Below are 25,306 nucleotides of genomic sequence, written 5' to 3' on the forward strand. Positions count from 1 at the left end.
AAGAGGATAAGAAGGAATGGAAGAAAAGAAGCTGTCTGCATTAGAATCTAAAGGCAGACTGATTTTCTCCAACTGATTGAATGAGAACCTTTCCCACAGTATAAAGAGTAATTTGCTTTACTCACAGTCTACTGATTAAGTGATAATCACATCCAGACTAGTGTTTGACCAAACCAATGGAAACCACGGTCTGGTCAAGGTGACACATAAAATTAACCATCACACCATAGGAGAATAAAACTAATTTTTCTTCTATCATTCTGAGTTCTCTTCGGAGACCCCTATAATAAAAGATAGATTAACAGAAGAAAAATACGCAGAAGTTTATTAACATGTATATGTTATATATACATGGGAGATACCCAGGAAAACTGAGTAACTCAAAGAGGTGGCTTTAGAATCCAGGATTAAATACCACTTTCACAGAGAAAGGGGCCTCTGAGGGGAGAGTAAATATTTTTCAGAAAAGAGACTGAGCCCTCAGAATAATAGATGAGAAGTGTGATAGTTTGGGACACTTTGTCTGGGTGTAGTATCATCTTTCAGTCCCCACTCCTATGACAAAAGTCAGTCTTCCCTGGTTGATGAAATTCCTCAAGAGGAGTTGATGACAATTCAGTTCCTTTTGGTGGTTTTGTCTTTAAGCAAATAGGGGAGTTCAGAGAAAGTCTCTCCCTGCATTTGGTGTTTTTTAAGGGCTTCCAGCTCAAAATACTCAATGCACCGAAGTAGCATATTTTGGGGTGACGTGTTCTGCTACCCCTTAACACTATCTGTTTTTTAAAAACAATTGAAAATAAGTTGTGAGCATGATGCACTTTACTTCTAATACTTCAGTGTGCATATATCAAGAACAAGCACATTCTCCAACATAGCTACAGTACAATTATCAGTACCAGGAAAATAAACATTGCTACAATACTTTTATCTGATCCACAAACCTTATTTAAATTTTCCCTATTAACCTGTTATCAATTCTTTTGTTATCCAGTTTTCAATCTAGAATTATGCATCACATTTAATTGTCATGCTCTGTGCATATAAATGGGTTTGTCTTACTATTGGTGATATTAACTTGGATCACTTGATTAAAGTGTTATCTGCTAGGTTTCTCCACTGTGAAGCTGTTATTTTTTAGGATGTATGATTCTCTCTGTGAAATAAAATAAAGCCCATAGATTTCCACACTTTCTAGGAGGGAATTTTGAATACCATTAACCAAGCATGATGGTTAATTTTATGTGTCAACTTGATTGGGCCATTAGGTGACCAATATTTGGTAAAACATTATTCTGAATGTGTCTGTCAAGATTTTTTTCTGTATGAGATTAATGTTTGAATCAGGGGACTAAGTAAAGCAGAATGCCTGCCCCATTGTGGGTGGGGCATATCCAATAAGTTGAAAATCTGAACAGAACAAAAAGCCTAAGTAAGAGGGAACTTCTCGTGCCAGACTGCCTGAGGCGAACAATGGTCAGTTACAGGCTTTGGACTCAGTCTGAAACATTAGATCTCACTGGGTCTCAAACGTGCCAGCTTTCAGACTGGAATTTATGCCATCAGTTGACCTGGGCCTCCAGCTTGCCTTCTGCAGCTTTTGGGAATCTCAGCTTCCGTAATCATGTAATCCAATTGCTTATAGTATATATTTTATTATGTTATGTTATATTGGTTTTGTTTCTCTGTAGAATCTTGACTAATACTTAGACAAGGAATTGAGAAAAGGAATAGGAAATTCTTAACATTGACATTTTTATTCACAGTATGTAATACTTTTCTATTTGTAATATTTTAAATATTATTTTAATATTGTTCATATAGTTTGTTTTTATTTTTATATATTTAAGAATAATATTGATATATATTTCTTGCTCAAAAACCTTCACAAAGCCAACATAAAGGCAGGTGAGTATGTCTTTGAAAGAAATAGATTCTGACTGTGGTGTTCATCAAGATTATAAACAGGTTTTTGGCAGGTCTCCATTTCAGAATGCGACTGGAACATGCTGTGTTTAGTCAGGCAGCCCACCACAGACCCAGTTAAGATCCATTTTAACTAGATGATCTGTGCTTTAGATGTTTCCCTGTAAAATGTGAGCATAACATTACATTTTGGTGAATTGAATCATATTTTCAGTGAGGTAGGGAAGCTATTCCTGGAATCATATAATGATGTGTGTATGTGTCTGAATATTAATGTATTGGGTTTCTTTAAGTAGGAGTACCAGTGGCCAGGTTGAACCACTATAAAATTGTACATTTCTACAGACCCTTTATTTTTACATGTCATCATTATTTTGCTTCTGCTAGCTCATTCTTGCCTCTTGACAGCCCTGTATTTGTTTCATAGGGCATCTGGCGTTCTATCCAGAAGTAAAGAAATGAGACACAATGTAAGAGACTTGTACAAGTTCTCTGGGCCTGTAGTGGGGTCAGAAGTAGATCCTACACCTAGCAGGTTGGCTTCTGGACTGGTGTCCCAGCAGGTGAGGATCTGTGGTTTCCTGGGCTTTCATCATCCATCCATCCATTTAAGTGAAAGTAACTTTCTACTAACAAGTGGAAATCCTCCCAGTTCTCTTCCTAGTTTTCCAAGCAACCCTGCCCCAGCTGATCCTCAGGCCAACGGCAGTAGTGGATGGAATGCTGAGGAAATCTTAGTTGTCAGATGTAGTGGAGAGCTCAGCCCAGTGTAGAAGGTGGAATATGAGCCCCTATCGAAGGAAGAGCTCATAAGCCTTTCTTCCTAAGACTCTGAGGCAGGTGTAAGGCTTGATCCAACCTCGTGACCATGGTGTCAGTGTATTTTACTGTCATTTTCCATTGGGGATAGATAATAATATGATAACTTTATATGGATGTTTCTGATTGTAAATGTCATTCAAGATCACTGTAGAAAATTTAGAGGGTATGATGATAACTGACATTTATGTCCTGCTTATTGCATGCCAGGGACTAGCATTTCTCATTTAATCTTCAGAACAAACTCATATGATAAGATTGAGGTAAGAACTAGTATTGTTACCCCCACTTTATAGAAGGGAACCAGGTTACCTAACTTGTCCAAAGTCCCATTGCTAGTAACATAAGCTGGGATTGGAACCTTGGCAGTCAGACCTTAGTTGCCTCACTTCTTGAATTCTTGACAAGTTTCAGAGAAAAATCTGGGAGAGATTTGGAGGTTTTTGGGTTTTTTCCTTTTTCTGGTCTTTTTTTTAAATTGTGGTAAAATGCACATATAAAACTTACTCTTAGCCATTTTGAAATATACAATGGAGTAATGTTAAGTATATTCATATTGTTGTCCAGCCATCACCACCATCTATTTCAAAATGAAACTCTGTACCCATTAAATGGTAACTCATAATACCCCTTCTGCCTAGCCCCTGGCAATCACCATACTGCTTTCTATCTGTGTGAATACTCTAGGTACAATCATACAATATTTGCCTTTTGTGACTAGCTTATTTTACTTCCCTAATGTCCTCAAGTTTCATCGATGTTGTTGCATGTGTTTGAATTTCCTTCCTTCTTAAGGCTGAATAATATTCCATTGTATCGATGTACAGCATTTTGTTTATCCTTTCATTTGTAACGGGAAAGGGACACTTGGGTTGCTTCTACTTTTTGGCTATTGCAAATAATGTTACTCTGAACATGGGTGCACAAATATCTGTTCAGCTCCCTAATTTCAATTCTTTGGGATACATTCTCAAAAGAAGAATTGCCAGATCATACAATAATTCTATTTTTAATTTCTTGGGGATTGGCTATAACATATTCCATAACAGCTGTACTGTTTTTGCTTTCCACCAGCACTGAAAAGGATTCCAATTTGTCTACATCTTTTCTAACATTTCTTATTTTCTATTTTTTATAGTAGCCAGCTTAATGGGTTTGAAATGGCAATTCATTGTGGTTTTCAACTGCATTTTCCTAATTGTTAATGATGTTGAGCATCTTTTCAAGTGCCTATTGGCCATTTGTGTATATTCTTTGTTTTTTTTTTGGTGAGGAAGATTGGCCCTGAGCTAACATCTGCTGCATGTCTTCCTCTTTTTGTTTGAGGAAGATTGTTGCTGAGCTAACATCTATGCCAATCCTCCTCTATTTTGTATGTGGAATGTCACCACAGCGTGGCTTGATAAGTGGTGTGTAGGTCTGCTCCTGGCAACCAAACCTGAGAACGCTGGGCCACCAAAGCTGAGTGTGAGAACCCAACCACCATGCCACTAGGTTGGCCTTGTATATAATCTTTAAAGAAACATCTATTCAAGTCTTTTGCCCATTTTTGAATTAAGTTTTGTTGTTGTTCTTGTTATTGATCTGCAGAAGTTCTTTATATATTCTGGATATTAACTCCTTATCAGATACATCATTTTGAGAATATTCTCCTTTCAGATCCTGCCTTTTCAATCTGTTAATAGTGTCCTTTGATGAACACAAGGTTTTAATTTTGACATAATACATTTTATCTAGTTTTGCTTTGTGCCTGTCCTTTTGATGTCATACCCAAGAAATCACCACCAAATTCAACATTATAAACTTTTTTCCCTATTTTTATTCTAGGTGTTTTATAGTTTTAGCTATAATGTTTAGGCTCTTTTTGATCCATTTCAAGTTAAACTGTATATGTTGTAAGGTTAGGATCCACGTTTATCGTTTTGCATACAGATGTCCAGTTTTCCCAACCCTATTTTTTGAAAGACCTATCCTATATCATTTGGCCCTGTATATAAAGATTTATTTCTGGGCTCTCTATTCTACTTCTTTGTTTTATAGGTCTATCTTTATGCCACTACCACACTGTTGGATTATTGTAGCTTTGTAAATAAATTTTGAAATCAGGAAATGTAAGCCCTGCAACTTTGTTCTTCTCTTTTAAGATTATTTTGGCTATTTGGAGTTCCTTGAGTTTGCATGTAAAGTTTAGGATTTATTTTTCCTATTCTGCAAAAATATCATTGGGATTTTGTTAGGGATTACATTGAATCTGTACATTGTTTTGAGTAGTATGGTCATTTTAATGATATTAAGTCTGTTTTTGGTGTGTGAGGAAGATTCACCCTGAGCTAACACCTATTGCTAATCCTTCTGTTTTTCAGCTTAAGGAAGATTTCCCCTGAGCTAACATCTGTGCCAGTCTTCCTCTACTTTGTATGTGGGACACCACCACAGTATGGCTGATGAGTGGAGTAGTTCTGCACCCAAGATCCAAACCTGCAAACCCGGGGCTGCCGAAGTGGAGCATGTGGAACTTTAACCACTTAGCAATGGGGCCAGCACCAATGATAATTAGTGTTAAACTTAATATTGTAATAAGTTATGAACATAATAAGTTCTGGTCAAGTGATGAACATAAACATTATATATCTTTCCATTAATTGTGTCTTCTTTAATATTTTAGAGTAATGTTTTATAGTTTTCACTGTACATCTGAAAGTTTAAGTTTTTAAAGTTGATTGTTTATTCTTAAGTATTTTATTCTCTTTGATGCTCTTGTAAATGGAATTGTTTTCTTAATTTACTCATCAAATTGTTCATGTTTAGTGTATAGAAATGCAACTGATAGAAATGTGTGTTGATTGTGTTTCCTGCTGAATTCGTTTATCAGTTTTAACAGTTTTTCAGTTGACGCTTTAGGGTTTCTGCTCATGAGATTGTATCATCTTGAAACAGAGATAATTGTACTTCTTCCTTTCCATTTGGAAGCCTTTCATTTCTCTTTTCTTGCCTAACTGCTATGATCAGAAATTCCAGTACTATGTTGAATGGAAGTGACAAAAACACACATACTTGTCTTGTTCCTTATCTTTTTTTGTCTTTGCTCAGATAACAGGTCCAACTTATGCAGAGAATGGTTTTGTTTTGTTTTTCTTTTCTTTTTGTTTTATGCTAGGAAAGATTCACTCTGAGCCAACATCTGTTCTCAATCTCCCTTTCTTTCTTTCTTTCTTTTTTCTCCCCAAAGCCTCAGTACATAGTTGTATGTTATAGTTGTAAGTCCTTCTAGTCCTTCTATGTGAGCTCCTGCCACAGCATGGCTACTGACAGGTGGGTGCTGTGGTTCCATGCCTGGGAACAGAACCCAGGCCACTGAAGCAGAGTGCCGAACTTTGGCCACTAGGCCATAGAGTTGGCTTATCTTATTCCTTATCTTAATGGAAAAGGTTTCAATCTTTCATTATTGTGCATGGTATTAGTTGTGGGCTCTTTGTATATGTACTTTATTATGTTGAAGTAGTTTTCTTCTATTCCTAGTTTATTTAGTGTTTTTATCATGAAAAGCTGCTGACTTTTGCCAAATACTTTTTGTATATCACTTGAAATGATCATTTTTCCCCCTGCATTCTTTTAATCTAGCATAGCATGTGTATTGATTTTTGTATGTTGAACACTTCTTGCATTCCGGGAATAAATCCCACTTGGTAATTGTATATAACTCTTTTAGGGTGCTGAATTTGAATTTCTAATATTTTGTTTAGAATATTGCATGAACGTTTATCAAGGATACTGGTCTGTAGTTTTCTTTTTTTGTAGTGTCTTTGTCTGACTTTGGTATCATGGCAATGCTGGCCTCATAGAATGATTTTGGAAATATTTCCGTCTCTTCAATGTTTTGGTAGACTTTGAGGAGGCTTGTTATTAACTCTTTAAATATTTGGTAGAATTCACCAGTGAAGCCATCTATCCTGGGCTTCCTTTGTTGGGGAAGTTTTTGATTACAGTGTCAATCCCCTTATAAGTTATAAATATGTTCAGATTTTCTATTTCTTCATAATACAGTCTTGGTACATTGATGTTTCTACTAATTTATTCATCTCATCGAGGTTATCTAATTGGGCATTTAAAATAACAGCCACCTCTATTACTCTTTGTGGATGGGCTCTGCAAAGAGGAAGACTTTCACTAATCAGCTCTGCATAAAAACTGAAGGTTCCATTATGCTTCTTCTGAGGATATGTCTTCCCTAAGCAGCTCTGTGTGTGGGTGTTTTAATTCCCTCATATACACAGCTCCTCTCAAGTGTCTTTAGTTCTCTAAGAATGTCCTTTCTTTTGTTCCAGGAGACTTAGTTCTGCCCCCATGCAACCCTGGGTGTGCAGTCCTCTGCTCTCACTCTTCTGTGGTGCCATCACTGCTTTCTGTAGCCTTCAACCTGATATTCAATCTATCTAACTATTCCTATCAGCATTCCAAGTCAGGCTTGATAGAAACCCCTCCTTCAGTAGCCCCTAGTTAATCCAGACATTGCAAGAAAGTTCTTTCTTTCCTTCCAAGGAAGGAGGCAGGAATTGGGAGCCTCCTTCCTACAGTTGAGTTCACCTTCCCCTATGAAGACAACAGACAACATGGGGAATAATTTCCTTGAAGAGATCTAGAAACAGGATAAAAAATAACTTCCATGACAAAGGACAACATGGAGAAGGGTGAAAGATGCAGACATATACTCCTGCTGAGGTAAAAACCACACACTAGCCATAGTGCTTCACATTTGGGAGTGATCTCGATGGTATGGAGCTTTGCCTGGAAGAGTGAGGGATTCAAGCTCCATATTAGGTGCCTAGCCCTTAGAGCCAGCACAGGACAGAGGAGACCCCAAAATATCTGGCTTTGAAAGCCAGGGGGGAATATGCCCAGGAAAGCTATAGAATGTCATAGAAAGAAAAACCTGCTCTTAAAGGGTCCACACATGGACTAATCCAACCCAGAAACCAGCAGTCAAACACCAGATAGGAGAGTGTGTAACTTATTGGTAAAGGAGACTTGCTTACTAAGCTTGGAGTACCTCCCAGGGAGACAAGTGGTTGCTGGGCCTAACCCCCAGGGATTGAGACACTGGGGGCAGCTTCTTTTGTGTGAACCAGTCCAGTTGTGCTGATGCCACTTTGGAATTTTTTTCCTTTGTCTTGTTAGCACAGAGGCCTTCTCTGCCCACTAGAACATTTGAGGCAGATGTGCACAGTGGGCAGCATGGCAATTATGTGCCAGGGACCTGCCTTATCCACCAACGAGCCTGAAACAGACGTGTGCCATCAGACCTTGCAACCAACCACACAGGGGATCTGCTCTGCTCACCAATGAACCTGAAATGGTAGTGTAGTACCATGCAGGAGTCCTGCCTGCCCAAAAGTTATGCCTGAGGCTGTTGTGTGCTTACAGGCCATGTAACCAGCATGTACCATTGGCCTGCCCCATCCACCAATGTGCTTGATGCAACTCTGAGTCACACAGCCAGCCATCACTGACGCCTACCCTGCCCATAAATGTGCCAGCAGGAGTTGCCAGCCAGATACACAACAGCCACTTAGAGGGCCTGGCCCATACATGACTGAGTTAGCAACAATCACGTGGCACCAAGCCTCACAATCAGACACACGGGGGGTCTGTGGTGCCCGTCAGCACACTAAAGGCAGTCATATACCACCAGTTTGTATGGCCAGCCCTTGCTAGGGGTCTGCCCTACCCACCAGTGAGCTTGCAGCAGTCATGCACCACTCAGTCCCACAACTAGCTACATCAGGGGTCTGACCCACTCATTAGCAAACCCAGAGCAGTTTGCACCATCAGGCCTCACAGCCAGGCATTCTGGGGGCTTGCTCCAACCAATAATGTACTCGGAGCAGCCACCTGTGGCCAGGCCTCAAAACTACCTGGCCCAGAGTTTAGCCCAGACTACCTATGCACCCACAGCAGTTGCAGCCCCACTGCAACAGAGGGTCGTGTACTGCCCTTATACCACTGGAGCATTTGACATGACTAATAAGAAGGGAGTGTGCTGCTGGGCCCCATAATATATCTCCTACATATGGCCACATTTCCAAGATTGGCAGATAGGTGATCTACCTACACATAGAAATAAGCAAGGACAGATAGGCAAAATGAGGAGATGAAGAGACAAAGAAATATATTCCAAATAAAACAATGGGATAAATCCTTAAGAAAAAACTAAGTAGGGGCTGGCCCTGTGGCAAAGTGGTTGGGTTCGTGTGCTCCACTTAGATGCCCCAGGGTTTCACCAGTTTGGATCCTAGGCATGGACATGACACTGCTCATGAAGCCATGTTGAGGTGGCATGTCCCATATCACAACCAGAGGCACTCACAGAGTATACAACTATATACTAGGGGACTTTGGGGAGAAGAAGGAAAAAAAAAAGGAAAAAGATTGGCAACAGATATGAATTCAGGTGCCAATCTTAGAAAAAAACAAAAGAACTAAATTAAACAGAGATAAACAATATACCTGAAAGGGTACAAAGTAATAGTCATAAGGATGCTCAGCAAATTCAGGAGAAGAATAGATGAACACAGTGAGAACGTCAACAAAGACTTAGAAAATATAAAGTAGAACCAATTAGAGCTTAAGAATACATCAATTAAAATGAAAAATTTACTAGAGGGTATTGACAGCAGAGTAGATAAGAGAGGAGAATGAATCAGTGATCTGGACACCAGAGTAGGGGAAATTACCTAAACTGAACAGAAGAGAGAAAAAAGCATTTTAAAAAACAGACAGTTTAAGGAACTCTGGGACATTAGGAATAATGCAGGAATGCATTATAGGTGACCCAGAAAGAGAAACAAGAGACAAAAGGGCAGAAAACTTATTTGAAGAGATAACAGGTGAGAACTTCCCTAAGCTGGAGAAGGAAACAGATATCCAAGTATAAGAAGCACAGAGAAGACTAAACAAGATGAGCCTAAAGGAGCCTACACTATAATTATAATTAAATGTCAAGCATTAAAGATAAAAAGAGAACCTTAAAAAATGTAAGAAAAAATCAACAAGTTATATACAAGAGAAAGTATAAAAGGCTATTGGCTGACTTTTCAGGAGAAACCTGAAAGGATAGAAAAGAGTGGCACAACATACTCAAAGTGCTGAAAGGAAATAAACTTCCAACGAAGAATACTATACCTGGCAAGGTTATCATTCAGAATTGAAGGAAGAGATAGAATTGTCCAGTAGAAGCAAAAGCTAAAGGAATTACCAAACACACCTTATCAGAAATGTTAAATGAACATGTTTCAGGGCAAAAGGCTACAAATAGAAATATGAAAACTGTCCAAAACAAATATCACTGATAAATGCAAATATATAGTTAAGGTAGTGAATCAGTCACCTATAAAGCTAGTACGAAAGTCAAAAGACAAAAGTACTAAAATCATCTATATCTGTTATAAGAGGTTAAGGGATACGCAAAATTACAAAAGGCAAAATATGATGTCAAAAATATAAAATGGCAGGGGGAATAAAAATGTACAGCTATTAGAATGTGTTCATATTTGAGACCATCAACTTAATACAGACTGCTGTTTACATAGATTGTAATCTGAATAGACTGATCACTAAGGAGATTGAAACAGTAATTAAAAACTTCCCCCAAAGCAAAGTCCAGGAGCAGACTGCTTCCCTGGTGTATTCAACCAAACATTCAAAGAAGACTTAATCCACATCCTTCTGAAACTCTTCCAAAAAATTGAAGAGGAGGGGAAGCCTTCTAACTCATTTTAAAGACCAACATTAACCTGATACCAAAAACAGATGACACAAAAAGATAAATTACAGGCCAGCATTGCTGATGAACATAGATGCAAAAATCATTAACAAAATATTTGCCAATTGATTACTGCAATATATTAAAGGGATCATATACCTGGAGCAAGTTGGATTTATTCCAGGGATGCAAAAATGCTTCAATATCTATAAGTCATTCAATGCAACATAGCACATTAAAGAAATGAAGAATAAAAGTCACATGGTCATATCAATAGATTCAGAGAACGAATTTAGCAAGATTCAGCATTCATTTATGATAAAAATTCTTAATAAAGTAGGTAGAGAAGGAAATTATCTCAACATAACAAAGGCCATATAGGAAAAAGCCACAGCTAACATTACACTCAATGGGAAAAAACTGAAATCACTCTCTCTCTAAGAACAGGAACAAGACAAAGATACTTGCTCTCACCACTCTTATTCAACATAGTAGTGGAGGTTCTATGCAGAGCAGTCATGCAATAAAAAGAAATAAAAGGGATACAAATTGGAAAGGAAATAGTAAAATGGTCACTATTCACAGATGACATGATTTTATATCTTTTCTAAGGAATCCATCAAAACTCTGTTAGAAATAGTAACCAAAAACAGTAAAGTTTCAGGGTACAAAGTCAACATATAAAACTTAGCTTGTATTTTTTTATACTAACAATAAAATAGAGAACAAGAAATCAAGAATATAATCCCATTTAAAATCACAAAAAAGAATAAAATATTATGAATAAATTGAACCAAAGAAGTGAAAGTACTGTATGCTGATAACTACAAAACATTGTTGAAATAAATCAAAGAAGAGACGAAGAAATGCAAAGATACTCTGCTCTATCGGATTGGAAAAATTAACATAGTCAAAGTGTCTAAAGCACCTGAAGAAATCTACAAATTCATTGAAATCCCTATCAAAATCCCAATGACATTTTTTACAAAAATATTTCACAAAGAATCTTAAAATTTGTATGGAACAAGAAAAGATTCCAAATATCCAAAGCAATACTGACAAAAAATAACAAAACTAGAGGTCTCACATTCCTTGATTTCAAAGTATACTACAAAGCTATAGTAATCAAAACAGAATGATACTGGCAGTAAAACAGACCCACAGATCAATGGAACAGAACCCAAAAATAAACCCAGACATTTTCTCCAATGAAGATATACAGATGGTCAACAGGCAAATGAAAAGATGTTCAACATCACTAATTGTTAGGGAAATGCAAATCAAAACCACAATATGACATCACCTAACACCCATCAGAAAGGTTATTATTAAAAAGACAAGTAATAACAAATGTTGGAGAGGATGTGGAGAAAAGGAAACCCTCATACACTGTTGATGGGAATGTAAATTAGTATAACCACTATAGGAAACAGGATGGAGATCCTCAAAAAGTTAAAAATAGACCTACCATATGAGTCAGCTATTCTGCTTTTGGGTATTTATCCAAAGAATATGAAAACACTAATTCAAGAAGGTATAAGCACCTCTATGTTCATCACAGCATTATTTACAATAGCCAAGACTTGGAAGCAACTTAAGTGCCCCTCAATAGATGGGTAGATAAGGAAGACTTAGTGTATGTAAATACAATGGAATACTACTCAGCCATAAAAATGAGGAAACCATGCCATTTGTGACGGCATGTGTGATGTGACAACTTGAGGGTATCATGCTAAGCGAAATAAGTCAGACAGAGAAAGACAAATACAGTATGATTTCAATCATGTGGAAAATAAACAAGCATAGATACTGAGAACAGATTAATGGTTACCAGAGGGGAAGAGGAGTCGGGGGAGGGCTAAAGGGGTAAAAGGGCACATGTGTATGGTGATGAATGGAAACTAGACTTTTGGTGGTGAATGAAATGTAGTCCATACAAAAGTGGAAATATAATCATGTACACCTGAAATTAATGCAATGTTATAAACCAATGGAAGCTCAAGAAAAAAAAAAACAAATTGAGAAATGACTGAGCGTACATCCAGTAATAAAGCTGTTCTCTTTAGAAAGTTAAATCATTTTTTTTCCCAAAGAGTTTTTATTACCTGAAGAAATGTATCTTGTTTCTAGGTGTTCAAAATCTAAGCCTACATATGTGATGATACCCCAAGAAAGGCCTCATGTCCCTCAAAACAAAAGCCCAGATCATCAGACATCAGAAGCTTTTCTGTTTTCCCCATTTCCTACATCTAAACTGTAACCAAAACACATCATTTCTACTTACCTGGAAGTAGTCACCTTCTCCCTATGTCCCCTGCCTCTGCCACGATCATCATTGTGACCCTGGAGTGTTGCTGTAACAGCTTCCTCTAGGAGGTGGTCTTGCCCTGGTCTGCCCTTCTCCACACTGCCCCCTAGGGTTAGTTCCTAGACCTGTGTCAACATCACCTCCTGCTTCTAAACCTCCAGCACTCCACACCACCAGGAGCATAAGGTGCAAGGGTATCTGGTTGGCCTGCAGAGAGCCACAGCCTGGAAATTTCAGACCATTATTCTTCCTGTTCTGTCTGCTAAGAACACATTGGCCTCATTTCCAACCTCACAACAACCTTAGAAGACAGCAGTCATGGCATAGATATTAAGATAGAAGGCTTTGACGTCAGACTGCCCAGGGCCAGCTTTATGGTGTTAACTTGTGTAGTTGTATAGTGACTCGTGCATAGGAGAGTCCTGTGTTCTGCTGGTGCCATCTTGAAATTTTTAGTCAGTTTTGAAGCAGGAGACTGGCCTTGTAAGTTATGTAGCTGGCCGTCAATCTGACACTGACAAGCTGCCTAACTGTAAAATAAGGATAAAGGGGAAAAGCTTAGAATGAGGTAGAACTCACTGGAAGTGATCAATAAATGGGATCTCTCATTATCCCCATCTCACATATGTGGGAACAGAGGCATAATAGGTTGATCAGCACCCCACAGCTGTCACACGATAGAAAATGAAATGGTTCACTTTCATTTCCCATATGAATGTGAACTTTCCTACATGACTTTGGCTCTTCTTAGCATATTAATTTTGTGATATTAAGGCCTGTTCATAGCTTATTTATTCCTTTTTCATAAGTCTTGAAAGTAAGCAGAGAACAGAGCTGGTACTTCTTACATTTGATAAATAAGGACAGAGTAAATAAGTGACTGGCCTAAAGGTACCAATGCAATTAGGAGCTTTGCTGAGACAAAGATGGCAGCATCAAAGTCAAGCCTCCTGAAACCCATTCGTCATTGCTCCTTCTCTTCAGTGTTGATCCAGAGCCAACCTCACTCTGCGAAAGAGCCTACCAGATGCACATTAGTCTTCAGGGGGTCCAAGGGAAAGACAGGCAGTCTTGATCTTTCCTATAGCTCCCAGACTGCACTGAAAGAAGTAGGGTAGATAGCTCCAGAAGCTACCAAGAGATACTTTTAATTGTCCTGTAGCACTGACACATCAGCATCATGAATTCTGGTGGTGATGAGGTACAGTACAATTGCTAATATCAGAGTCAAGTATTCATTCGTTTATTATCCACACAATCACAATTCTGAATCTAGTTATTATGGTCTGGTCTTTGGGAAGGAAATGTGCTGGCAGAAAGTGATGCAAAAGTGATGAGATTAGCATCTTGCCCTTGGGGGTTAGGGAGAAGACTGACAGGTATATCAAGAATTACAAGCACATGCTAAGTGCTAAAAGCCAGGTAGTGTGTGGCAATTCAGAGGAGAAGTAAAGCCCTACAAAGGGCAAGAAAAAAAAAGACCCCTAGGAAGTGGAATTTGAGCTGAGACTTCAGGAATGAAGAGGCCTAATTACAAGTTCCATTGCATTACTTTTCTTCTACTGCTCTAACAATTACACCAATTTAGCAGCTCAAACAACACAAATTTATTATCTTAGAGTTCTGGAGGTCAGAAGTCCCACGTGGGTCTCACTGGACTAAATTCAAGGGCTGTGTGCCTTTCTGGACTCCCTAGGGGACGCTTATCCTTATGCCTTTCACAGTTTGTAGAAACCACCCACATTTTATGGCTTTCAGCTTCTTCTTCCATCTTCAAGGCTAGCAACATTGTATCTTTCTGTGGTTCTTCCATAATCACTTTTCCCTTTACTGTTCTTTTCTGTAGTCTCTTCTGCTTTTAAGGACCTCTTGATTATATTGGGCCTATTTTGATAACATCAGTTGATTAGTAACCTTAGTTCCATTAGTAACCTAAATTCCCTTGTGTTGTGTTGTGTATAATATATTTAATGGTTCTGCAGATTAGGTTGCTGACATCCTTGGGGGACTGTTATTCTGCTAGCCACAACCATTTTGTAGATTAATAACTGTGTGAACTTGAGCAATTTACTCCAACCTATTTGACCATGAGGTTTCCCATGTACAAAATGTAGAAAATAATGCCCTCCTTGTCCATTTCACAGTGTTCTCCCAAAAATTTAATGAGATGGTATATATGAAAATACTTTAAAAATGACAAAGTCCTGTGTCAACATAAATTTTCCTGTTAGGAGTAGGGAATGGGATGTAACAATTTGTAAATGTTTGGCATATTATAGGCAGGAATTTATGTGTTAGGTAACTTAAGACAGTTTATCCCAGATACTATGCATCTTTTCCCAACTCCATATACAGTGATGTCACACTGATGTCTTGAAATTAGCCATAGTAGGAATATTTGCACTATGAAAGTCAACAAATGATACAGATCGGGGAGTTCTTTTCCTCCTTAAAAATTGTTAAACATTTACTAGGATACCACAAGTTTATCCAATTTATTTAAGACTGAAGTTTTATTACCTCATATTAGAGATAAGCAAAGTGAAGCTTAAAGAAGTGACAAACCCTCCTAAATTCACTAGGGAGTAGAGTTATGTCAGCATGTATCATTCCAAAGCTTTGGTCTTTCCATCACGTCTTTCCAACTCTGCCTAACCTTTTGAGGTATAGGTAGTCTAAAGGTGCAGGAGAATTTATGGACTTAATAGTATGTACAAAAATGCCCAAGGAGGTGGGCCTTCATTTTCTGCTTGAGGAAATGAGGTTTCATGGGACATGCTCAGGTCACTGTTTACATTGGTTGTCCTTGCGTATTAACCTTTAAACAAACTTAACCTAAATTGTGTTGACAGCCATCTGCTTCAGAGTTTAGGCAGCATATAGAAACAGTGAATATTCCACTATCAACTGCAGAGATTTAAAGAGATTGGATGCAAACAAATTGCCAGATCACTCAAAAGTTGAAATGCAACATGGCTTACTGTTAGAAAATCTGGAATTATTTAAAGGTCACTAAATGCAAATGCTTCATTCACAAATGAATAGAGTAAATAGTATCTTTGTATTATTAACCTTCTTGGTGCAGAGTTAATGGTGGTAGTTTCAAAGGAAAGAAATTGACTTGCATTTTTCTTGATTTTAACCAGTTTTCTGTTCTTCCAACTGTGCTAACCTTCTGAAGTTTGGCTTAGTTAAAATACGTAAGGAATCTAAACTAGTCAGTGGTGTGAGGATTTAATGAACCAGGAGCAAAGGCTGCACATCTAACCATGCTTTTCAGTCTTGGCTGCACATGGAATCACCTGGGCAGCCTTCAAAACTCCAGCTTGCCCAGGCTGCTTCCTATCCTGTTTTTTGGAACCTCTTGAGGAGTCCTGGCATCTCAATGTGTGCATTGAAGCTCTCACATGACTCCCCTGAGTAGAGAAGGTGAGACCCACCACTGCAGGGTTTATTTTACTTACTCCTACCTTATATTTTTATTTCTTGAGTTTTCTGTTGTATTTAAAGAGTCTAGTTGGGAAGAGCTTAGTATCTGTTACCACTGGGGGCCCTGAGTCAGGAGGAGGTGAAAGGCGTCTGAGTGTTTTCTAGAAAATGATTCAGCAAATGAAGAAGCCCCACACCTAGAAAACCAGTTCTCCCAGCCTCGTGTGTAGGAGACAATAAACAAATTTCTGCTTGAGTTTACCTGCTAACATCTAAATTGATTAAACCTCGAAATTGCTGGACAAACTATGTACTGTTAATTTCCACCAAAAAAAACCCTGCTCTTTTTGAGAGACAGTGCCCATTCTCTGATTTGCATTCTTTGATTCAGCATTTGATCAGCTGGCTTTCTTAGTTTCAAGACATTTACTCCAAGGCTGCTGTAGCTTTGTGAGGAGGTGGATTTGAGCCCACAGCAGATGAGAAACCAGTCTCAGAGTAAACAGGATTCCACACCCTGAACTCATTCTGAAGCTAGAACCAGTTTAGGCAGACTATTGCTGCCCCCTACCTGCAATGATTTGTGTTGACTGGTGAGAAAGAGTTACAAGCTCCCTGGTGGTGGCCAACCACACCTGGACCCACCTCATGCTGTTGCTCCTTACTCCACTAGCAGTGCTGTAAGCTGAGAGGACGTTCCCCTTCAATATATCAGATGGGTAACAAGAAGAGGGAGGTGCACTCATCTAGTAGTTTACATCATCTTTGGACCATGTTCATGTGAATCGTAAATGAGCCTGCCTTTTGTAATGTTTCATAATCTGTGACTAGAAAATTATGAGCATGTGTTCAGATTAGTTCATAACTTAAAACTTCTGACCTTTGAAGCCTGGGCAGGTGTGCAAAGCCATCCTGATGACTTGGAGGAGCAGGAGGAGCATAAGAACCCAAACTATGGACATTTAAGAGCTGCTTATCAGACTTTTGCCCTTAATATATACAGAATTTATATAATAAATATATTTATCTGATAACCTTTCAGAATTTTATTCTACAAACATTTATTAAATAAGTGCTAACTGAGAAGCATTATGCTTCATACTCTGGGGGATTCAAATTTGAGTAAATTCTTGTTCCTGCCTTCAAGGACTTTACCATCTTGTTGGGGAAGGAGATGAAGCCACTAACTGTGACCAAGAAAGAACAAAGAAATGCCATGATATGGGACCAGAGAGCTGTCAGATATAGAGGTGGAAATCACCGATTTTGAGTGAGGTACTTAGTTGATGTTTAGGCCAGTAGTTGTCATAGTGTGGTCCTCAACCAGCAACATCAGCATCACTTGGGAACTTGTTCGAGGTTCAGATTCTCAGGCTTGCTCCACACTGTGTTTTAACAAGCCCTCTAGGTGATAAACACCAAAGTTTGAGAAACATTGCTTCCAAAGGAATATGACAGGAGATAGAAAGAGGCCTCAAAAGATACATAGGACTTTTATAATTAAGAGATGGTGAGAGGGCATTTATATTATAGTTTCAGCCTATTATATTTGTGCTATGATTTATATCATATTATCTGAATTGGTCTTTAACAGTTACAAGAGATGAGATATGGAAAAGTTTAGGCTTAAAGGCATAAAAGAATTCGCTATAAATCATCATTCTGTCAAAAAGCTGTGTGACCTGAAGTAAGTTCTTTAACCTTTCAGAAACTGCTTTCTCATCTGTAAATATTAACAGTAATATTCACCGTGGAGATTTTTGGTGAGCATTAGATGTAATAAATGTAATACAGAGAGTTGTTTGCTCACTAAATAGCTATTTCTATATGTTATTTTTATTTTTATAAATTATTGCCAGTGAGAAAACCCAAGTTTGATGGCAGACAGGAGATCACTATTTGAGTTTTCAGTCCTGGGCTGGTTTCCTTACCCCAGAGTTTTCACTATGGATCGGGTCTTTGCAAAGGCCTTCTCACTGTTTGTAGGTTTGTCAGCATTTCTGGGGTTTACCATATGTGGAACCATAGAGTGCTACACTAGTTCAGTGTGAAAATGTCAGCTTCCAAGGCAGAGCTGGAACAAAAATAACTGAATACTGAGAAGTATTGAATAAGGCTGAGTAGTGCTAAACACCAGTGAACAGCTCCACATTCCCAAGTCCATTCTTCTTTGTCCTCTTTTATTCCAATCTACACTATTGCTTCCACCTGGAGGGAAGTGGAGTGATTATTACAAGAGGGACATGTGCAGTAAGGAAGGTAGCGTTCAGCTGTTATCTGCTCCCCAAGCCCTGGTATCAACTAATCTACTAATCTACTTTCTATCTCTTTTCCTATGGAATTGACTACTCTGGATATTTCTTGTAATTGAAGTCATACTGGATGTGGCTTTTTGTGTTCGTGTGTTATCACTTACAATAACATTTTTGAGATTCTTCCATGTTGTATGAGAATTGCATCCTTTTTGTGTGTGTGTGAGAAAGATTCTCCATGAGCTAACATCTGTGCCAATCTTCCTCTATTTTGTATGTGGTATGCTACCACAGCCTGGCCTGACAATTAGTGTGTAGGTCCACACCCGGGGTCCAAACTCATAGTATGTGAACTTAATCACTATGCCACCAGGCCAGCCCCAGAATTGCATTCATTTTTATGGTTGCAGAATACCATGTGTGGATAGACCACATTCTCTTTATCTATGTATCAGCTGATAGATCTTGACAATTTTTTAATCCATCTTAGGACTCAACGCAGTGCTTTGCACATATTAGTTGCTCAGCATCATTCATTAAGTGCACATATTGACTTGAACTAGAAAAGTAAGTGAGAGATCTCAGGCATGATGGCTTTATCTTTTCACCAAATCTGGTGAAATTCTTCACTTTAGGGAATGAGGAGGATGCAGCCTTGAAAAAGATAGAAAAGGTTTGGTGTGTTTGAGACATATTGTTTCTCAACAGAAGAGGTCTGGGGATCTAATTTTAGCTAAAATACTAATGACTTAATTCTTGGCTCCTTTAACATGTAGCAATGAGCAATGTGTGGATGGTTTCAAGTACTCTAGCAGGACCACCTTGAGTGTGGAGCCTGGTAGACTTTCAAGAGAGTGCTTCACACAAACAAATGTTGACTGCTGTAACACAGCTCCCCAATCCCAACTCCATTCTTCTTTTTCCTCTTTTATTACAAGGAAATATGTTCCCCTGGGGCTTGGTATTGAGAACAATGAAGCAGAAGAAAGACCAGTCCCCCCTGGTCCAAAAACTCCCCACGAGTGAATTTTGATGCAGTGACAACTGGTATAAACAGTTGATGCTCATTCAATTTTTGTTGCATGAACAGTGCAAAATATCTGGTAGAAATGAGCTGCATTCAAAAGGGTGGAGAACGCCTCTGAGAGAATCTCGACTTGTTAGGAAAATGTTCTGGCACTGCAGAGGAGGATCTTTATGGCTCTCACCCCCTGGGTTAATGATAAAACTCCAACCCATAAACAATATGACTCCTTTCCTTTAACTTTTCTCTGTCTTTCCTCAAACTTATCAATCCTTTGGTGAGGACAGTGAGAAGTGCCTGGTTCAGTTGGAAGTAATAATATTGAGGTAAATTTCACGGCAAAGAAACTCTAGCATTTTGAAATGTTAGATGTCTAACAGCATCTGGGACGTATATTTCTTAGCTTTATGGAATCAGATTCTGCATCCTTTCTTTTTCTGGTAAAGGTAAAAATCAAATACATGAAGCCAGAAATTGAATATCTGACTGGGCCACATGTCAGATCTTTCTTGTCTCAGGCTTCTCCTCTCCTGCCACCAGTTAATAGTCCCTGTCCTCATCATTACTCAGTTAATTAATCAAATCAAGCTGAGTAAAGCTCATCTCAGTGATTGTGAGCCAATGCTTCTCCATGAGGTTTCTTACCCTTCATTCCATGGCTCACCATCAGTCAAGAATACTATATGAAATCTTACATTGTGTAGTTTGTATCATAAAGGCAATACATATGCTAAATATGCTTTTTTAACCCTCCTTCCTCATTCCCAACAGACCCCAAACTGTCAAGAGGGCTGTAGATTTTTACATCACTCCTCTGTTTTTAGCATGTCTTGATTGGTGGGCCCAATTCATGCCAAATTGATCACTTCTACTAATTCCTCAAGAAAGAATATCAAGATTCCTCAAGACTTTGTGAGCACAGTATATTTGGGAAAGGAGAGTCAACAACTCTTCTTTGACTCTGTAATTCTTCAACTCTTTATGCAAAGACTCTCGATGAGAGTATACATTTGAGAAATCACTTTGCAGACAATTGGGACATATCTATAAATATTTAAAATTTATAAGCCCTTTGACCCAATAATTCCACTTCTAGATCAGTACTTCTCAAATGATCTGTGGCAAAAAAACTAGGTTTTTAAAATTTCTAATCTGTCACAGATCTGTAAACATAGATGTCATGCGCATGTCAAAGTGATACAAAACACATTTCTTTATTTGTCTTCTCAAAAACCAGTAACATGTAGCTCAGAGATTAGCATTAGTCTGTAGGCCACACTTTTAGTACCACTGTTCTAAGCAATCTTATTCTAAAAATGTACTTTCATCTGAGCACAGTGACATAAGTATTATGCACTTATTTATAATACCAGAAGATTGGAAGCAAACCAACTGTTCAGCAATAGAGGACTGGGGAAATACATTATAGTACATTCATATAAGGTGACAATGTAGCCATTGAAAAGGAAAAATATATGCTGTGAGAAATATTGACTGAAAAAAGAAGCATGAGACAACAAAGATCTGCCCAGTCAGATATTTATTCTTGAGTCTCTTTGTTATAGCAGCTGAGACTTTACACTTATAATACAGAAGAATATACACGAATCTTTAACAGTGATTGCTTCTAAGAAGCAAAGGGGTACAAGTTTCATTGTACATCCTTTAGTATGATTTGACTGTTTAAAAAATTTTGTGCAGGTATTAGTACTAATTCCTTTTTACATAATAATAGAAAGCTGATTCTGACTTTCTCTTTGACAAATTATAGTTCTAATCTTTTATGCCAATGTCTTCAATACGGAATAAATGGGTTTCCAAAGAAAATGTTTTTATTAACCACTGATTTATTTTCCTTCACTATGTTGAGATGTTTGCTAAGGAGAAATTAAAACTGTAATTTTCATTAACTTTCAATCTTGTAAACAGAACACTGCTAAATAGCATGAGCTTAAAAGAGGTTCTCAGTTACTAATGATACTGAAAAATCTACATCAGAGGACAGAAGAATGAATTTCTACTAGACAACAAATTAATGTAGTATCAACAGAGATGAATTCTAACTGTACCACTTATTTCTTTTTAATATATCCTCTCATGGAATTATCCTGATTTTAGATATTTGTCCCTATGCCTCAGAACACATCCACAAATATCCTCCTATAAACTTATCATGGTGATAGAATGGGTCAAATGTGACAAAAGTAAATTTTTCCTAAGCAAACTTGGACTGATAGTCACTTTGTCCATATTAAGTAACACTCTAGCACATCCTTAGAAACATATATATACATACATAATCTTTTGAGGAAGAGTGTCCCTGAGCTAACATCTGTGCCAATCTTTCTTTAGTTTCTATATAGGATGCTGCCACAGCATGGCTTGATGAGTAGTAGGTTCCTGCCTGGGATCTGAGCCTGTGAATCCCAGGCCTTTGTAGCAGAGTGCACAAACTTAACCACTATGCCACTGGGCTTACTCCAGAAACATGTGTTTATAGAGAAACCATCTGTCAGGATTAATTATGAGGCTATATTTAAGAAAGGATGATGTATAGGAGGGGTTTTTTTAAAACAAATTTCCTTTTGAAGGAAATTTACTTATTTTTTATCTTGGATAATGCCCAGTTATTATCAGGAATATTTCATAAGGTACCTTCTCAATATCTGAATTTTAGTAGATAAACGATACTATGAACAGTGGCAGAACTAAGGGAAGTAGGAAGCCCTAATATTGTTTCATTTGGGAAATTATGTAAAGAGTATTAGTAACAAAAATATTTTAAATTTATGTCCTCTGAGTATAAAGACAAAATTAATTCCTGTATTAAAAATTACCTTAATGTAAAAATATCATGAAAACTGCTTTCCTTTTAATTTCTACCAAAAATTTAAAAAGAAGTAAAAAAAAAATCCAGTATAGATTGAAATTCCTTGTGTATTACACGTGTATTTCTGTACTGTATACTTATCACATACTAATGATGTGAAATGTAGCATTTTTAATCATTAATTTTAAGATTTATAGTTATGGCAATTGCTCAATATTTTAAAGTCTTCTAACTGAGCTTTCTACTTTAAAAAAGAAAATGGTTAAGAACCAGAAGACATTTTAAAAACTCTGTTCAGGGTGCCAGCCCTGTGGCATAGTGATTAAGTTAGGTGCGCTTTGCTTCAGTGGCCTGTGTTGGTAGGTTCAGATCCCACATGCAGACCCATACCACTTGTCAGCCATGCTGTGGCAGTGACCAATATATAAAGTAGAGAAGGATTGGCACAGATGTTATTTCAGGACTAATCTTCCTCAAGAAACAAAAAAAGAAAAGGAAAATTTGCACACATGTTAGCTCTGGGCTAATTAATCTTTCTCAGCAAAAAAAAAGGAGAGGAAGATTGGCAGCAGATGTTAACTCAGGGCTAATCTTCCTCAGCAAAAAAATCCCCACAGAAAAGCAACTCTGCTCACCTCAGCATTTAAATAGCATCTACATTTTAGAGGCAAGATATTAAAGCCAGTATTTGTAATAAAAATTCTAAAAGAAGGACTGATGCAACCACTGCTATAACTACATAGCCATGGATATGTGATGTTTCCACAGCAAATTAACAAATCAGTACCATTCATTTACAATGTAAAAATTCTTAGGTATTGAAAAGAAGGTATGACAGGCAGGCTTGTAAGATGTCCTCAATGTTCCCCACTTTTGATACACATACCCTTGTATAATCCCCTCACTTAACATGCAAATTTTACAGTGAATTATTTTCAGTTAAGACCATGTTTCAGACTTTGCACAAACAAACCTGGCCACTTGAGGATGGAGCACTACAAATCCTTGGCCACAGCCTCAAATACTGAGAATGCTGCCACATTGGCTCCAACAAAATAAATACAATCACATTCATTAGCCTTTGCAAGGCCAAATAGAAAGCTGTTTTAAAGTTCTAGTTTTTTGCTTTTTTCTTGGTTAAAAAAAGTATTGTTTTCTTTCTTTGGCCTATGATCTTCATGAGATTTCCAATGATGGCCAATTCCAGGTCCCAATCCCTCTGCTCTAAACAGAGGAGCACAGTTTTTACTTCACTGTCTTCTACGTAGAAGTGTAGCTCATTTACCACCCAGTCTGTGACAGAGGCATCTTTGGTGTCATCAGAAATGTAAGTATCATAGAAACTTTGGGATGTAGAAAGAGACTGTAGACTTTGACCCTAGTAAACACATATAATAGATTAACCAAACATACTAGTAAAACCAATGGTGAGCCTGGGCAGCCAACATAACTGCCCTGTGATGAAGAACGTGACAAAGCATAATATCATGGCAATGGCATCTGAAACACATGTTGTTAGCTCTAGACTCACAATAATCTTCCCTCTTTGATCTCCAGGACTGATGCAAATAATGTCTGTCAATCTAGGAATTGTGACATTCTGATTTTCATCCATCCGTCTCCAAGATTCTCCAGTGTCACAAATACAGTCAAAGCATTTCCGCTGAGTTCCAAAATGGCTACATTGATGGTGGTCTTAGTCTGAAATGTGGATTTGTTGATCATCTCTAGCAGGTTGAATTAAATCAAGGTGTATCAGATTGCTGGCTCTGGAAAGGAAGCAAGAAAGCAAATGGGAAACACTGATTCAATATCAGTGTCTGAAGAGAAGGAGTGAATTTGTATAGGCCATTAGTTAAAGATGAAAGCTTATTTCCACTTAAGTGAAGAAAGTGGAGATGAGAAAACTGCTGAGTATTGTCCAGTCAAAGAAATTTAACCTGCTATCATTTATACATAGTTCACTGAGACTGTCGGGCAATTTAAGGAATGTTTCATTATGGATATGCTGGAGATTATTAAATATAAATCAAGCAATGTCATATTCCTGAGAAATTTAAAAATGTGCCTGTATCTATTATCTTTAGCATTTCTCAAAAGTCAAGGTGGTTTCCTTGAAGAAACCTCTCAGTTTCTTTCTGGAAGAAACTAATTCTTCCAGAGACACACTTCTTAGATCATTCTCTGTTAAAGTATAAATGCTGTTGTGTCACAAGTTTAAAAATTTTACCTGCGTTTTATTTTGAATAAGCCCTAAACAATGTGTTATCCCTGCTATTCTGAAATAATGTGCATTATAGCTGAGATGTAGACCTTCTAAGTTAGGCAATTCATTGAAAGCATTATTATCTTTGAAGTCTAATTCAAATATTTGATATGAGAAAGCTGAAAATTCACTTTCATGTAACAGGATAATTTCCATTTGAAGACAGACTTAAGCAGGTAACATCATGAAAGTCTTCAAGTTCCTTTTATCCAATAAAGAAAATAACATTTAAGCTTAAAACTAAGGCTTTGTCATAAGCTATACATTGCAGCTTTATGGAAAAAAATTGGTGTTATGACAAAAATTAAAATGTAGTTCAAACTCAATATCCTCAAACTGAGCATGATTCAACAATAAAGCTTTAGAAAAAGGAGGTATTTGTATAATTTTGCTTGATATCATTTGGCAAAATTTGATATAATTTACACAGGATGGTATTCTGTTTTCTGATAACTATTAATTTTAAGACTGGGAAAATGCTTAAAAAGGGCAAATCAATTTGTTTAATAAAGTCAATGCCCAAGTGGAAAATTAAAAATTAAAGATTTTTCAACAGGAATTTTCTTTTCTAAGTTCCTGGAATATATAACCTCTTAAGTGCAATGCCTGAAGAGATGAAAATTAAGAGAAGTATTTGGAAATATTAATATATTGTGGATATTCTATCCTTATATAGTTAAAAGATATGTAAAGTAT

General features: G+C 37.6%; 1 pseudogene; it reads right to left on the reverse strand.

Moving 5' to 3' along the window:
- Nucleotides 1–23,279: 23,279 nt before the first annotated feature.
- The window catches only part of LOC124232191 (toll-like receptor 8), a 127,774-nt pseudogene continuing 125,747 nt past the window's right edge, over nucleotides 23,280–25,306 (reverse strand).

The sequence above is a fragment of the Equus quagga genome, unplaced genomic scaffold, assembly GCF_021613505.1.
Source record: "Equus quagga isolate Etosha38 unplaced genomic scaffold, UCLA_HA_Equagga_1.0 HiC_scaffold_32_RagTag, whole genome shotgun sequence".
Lineage (NCBI taxonomy): Eukaryota > Metazoa > Chordata > Mammalia > Perissodactyla > Equidae > Equus > Equus quagga.